We start from the raw sequence: 3,108 nt of genomic DNA, 5'->3' as shown, positions 1-3,108 counted from the left end.
CTTTCTCTCGGAGGCTCGAAAAAGTCTAAGTCGCCCCACACGCATTGCTTTCTCTCGGAGGCTCGAAAAAGTCTAAGTCGCCCCACACGCATTGCTTTCTCTCGGAGGCTCGAAAAAGTCTAAGTCGCCCCACACGCATTGCTTTCTCTCGGAGGCTCGAAAAAGTCTAAGTCGCCCCACACGCATTGCTTTCTCTCGGAGGCTCGAAAAAGTCTAAGTCGCCCCACACGCATTGCTTTCTCTCGGAGGCTCGAAAAAGTCTAAGTCGCCCCACACGCATTGCTTTCTCTCGGAGGCTCGAAAAAGTCTAAGTCGCCCCACACGCATTGCTTTCTCTCGGAGGCTCGAAAAAGTCTAAGTCGCCCCACACGCATTGCTTTCTCTCGGAGGCTCGAAAAAGTCTAAGTCGCCCCACACGCATTGCTTTCTCTCGGAGGCTCGAAAAAGTCTAAGTCGCCCCACACGCATTGCTTTCTCTCGGAGGCTCGAAAAAGTCTAAGTCGCCCCACACGCATTGCTTTCTCTCGGAGGCTCGAAAAAGTCTAAGTCGCCCCACACGCATTGCTTTCTCTCGGAGGCTCGAAAAAGTCTAAGTCGCCCCACACGCATTGCTTTCTCTCGGAGGCTCGAAAAAGTCTAAGTCGCCCCACACGCATTGCTTTCTCTCGGAGGCTCGAAAAAGTCTAAGTCGCCCCACACGCATTGCTTTCTCTCGGAGGCTCGAAAAAGTCTAAGTCGCCCCACACGCATTGCTTTCTCTCGGAGGCTCGAAAAAGTCTAAGTCGCCCCACACGCATTGCTTTCTCTCGGAGGCTCGAAAAAGTCTAAGTCGCCCCACACGCATTGCTTTCTCTCGGAGGCTCGAAAAAGTCTAAGTCGCCCCACACGCATTGCTTTCTCTCGGAGGCTCGAAAAAGTCTAAGTCGCCCCACACGCATTGCTTTCTCTCGGAGGCTCGAAAAAGTCTAAGTCGCCCCACACGCATTGCTTTCTCTCGGAGGCTCGAAAAAGTCTAAGTCGCCCCACACGCATTGCTTTCTCTCGGAGGCTCGAAAAAGTCTAAGTCGCCCCACACGCATTGCTTTCTCTCGGAGGCTCGAAAAAGTCTAAGTCGCCCCACACGCATTGCTTTCTCTCGGAGGCTCGAAAAAGTCTAAGTCGCCCCACACGCATTGCTTTCTCTCGGAGGCTCGAAAAAGTCTAAGTCGCCCCACACGCATTGCTTTCTCTCGGAGGCTCGAAAAAGTCTAAGTCGCCCCACACGCATTGCTTTCTCTCGGAGGCTCGAAAAAGTCTAAGTCGCCCCACACGCATTGCTTTCTCTCGGAGGCTCGAAAAAGTCTAAGTCGCCCCACACGCATTGCTTTCTCTCGGAGGCTCGAAAAAGTCTAAGTCGCCCCACACGCATTGCTTTCTCTCGGAGGCTCGAAAAAGTCTAAGTCGCCCCACACGCATTGCTTTCTCTCGGAGGCTCGAAAAAGTCTAAGTCGCCCCACACGCATTGCTTTCTCTCGGAGGCTCGAAAAAGTCTAAGTCGCCCCACACGCATTGCTTTCTCTCGGAGGCTCGAAAAAGTCTAAGTCGCCCCACACGCATTGCTTTCTCTCGGAGGCTCGAAAAAGTCTAAGTCGCCCCACACGCATTGCTTTCTCTCGGAGGCTCGAAAAAGTCTAAGTCGCCCCACACGCATTGCTTTCTCTCGGAGGCTCGAAAAAGTCTAAGTCGCCCCACACGCATTGCTTTCTCTCGGAGGCTCGAAAAAGTCTAAGTCGCCCCACACGCATTGCTTTCTCTCGGAGGCTCGAAAAAGTCTAAGTCGCCCCACACGCATTGCTTTCTCTCGGAGGCTCGAAAAAGTCTAAGTCGCCCCACACGCATTGCTTTCTCTCGGAGGCTCGAAAAAGTCTAAGTCGCCCCACACGCATTGCTTTCTCTCGGAGGCTCGAAAAAGTCTAAGTCGCCCCACACGCATTGCTTTCTCTCGGAGGCTCGAAAAAGTCTAAGTCGCCCCACACGCATTGCTTTCTCTCGGAGGCTCGAAAAAGTCTAAGTCGCCCCACACGCATTGCTTTCTCTCGGAGGCTCGAAAAAGTCTAAGTCGCCCCACACGCATTGCTTTCTCTCGGAGGCTCGAAAAAGTCTAAGTCGCCCCACACGCATTGCTTTCTCTCGGAGGCTCGAAAAAGTCTAAGTCGCCCCACACGCATTGCTTTCTCTCGGAGGCTCGAAAAAGTCTAAGTCGCCCCACACGCATTGCTTTCTCTCGGAGGCTCGAAAAAGTCTAAGTCGCCCCACACGCATTGCTTTCTCTCGGAGGCTCGAAAAAGTCTAAGTCGCCCCACACGCATTGCTTTCTCTCGGAGGCTCGAAAAAGTCTAAGTCGCCCCACACGCATTGCTTTCTCTCGGAGGCTCGAAAAAGTCTAAGTCGCCCCACACGCATTGCTTTCTCTCGGAGGCTCGAAAAAGTCTAAGTCGCCCCACACGCATTGCTTTCTCTCGGAGGCTCGAAAAAGTCTAAGTCGCCCCACACGCATTGCTTTCTCTCGGAGGCTCGAAAAAGTCTAAGTCGCCCCACACGCATTGCTTTCTCTCGGAGGCTCGAAAAAGTCTAAGTCGCCCCACACGCATTGCTTTCTCTCGGAGGCTCGAAAAAGTCTAAGTCGCCCCACACGCATTGCTTTCTCTCGGAGGCTCGAAAAAGTCTAAGTCGCCCCACACGCATTGCTTTCTCTCGGAGGCTCGAAAAAGTCTAAGTCGCCCCACACGCATTGCTTTCTCTCGGAGGCTCGAAAAAGTCTAAGTCGCCCCACACGCATTGCTTTCTCTCGGAGGCTCGAAAAAGTCTAAGTCGCCCCACACGCATTGCTTTCTCTCGGAGGCTCGAAAAAGTCTAAGTCGCCCCACACGCATTGCTTTCTCTCGGAGGCTCGAAAAAGTCTAAGTCGCCCCACACGCATTGCTTTCTCTCGGAGGCTCGAAAAAGTCTAAGTCGCCCCACACGCATTGCTTTCTCTCGGAGGCTCGAAAAAGTCTAAGTCGCCCCACACGCATTGCTTTCTCTCGGAGGCTCGAAAAAGTCTAAGTCGCCCCACACGCATTGCTTTCT

This window comes from Nasonia vitripennis, unplaced genomic scaffold (assembly GCF_009193385.2).
Source record: "Nasonia vitripennis strain AsymCx unplaced genomic scaffold, Nvit_psr_1.1 unplaced0095, whole genome shotgun sequence".
Lineage (NCBI taxonomy): Eukaryota > Metazoa > Arthropoda > Insecta > Hymenoptera > Pteromalidae > Nasonia > Nasonia vitripennis.
The sequence above is the reverse complement of the archived record's forward strand: the minus strand, read 5'-3'. Positions refer to the sequence as shown.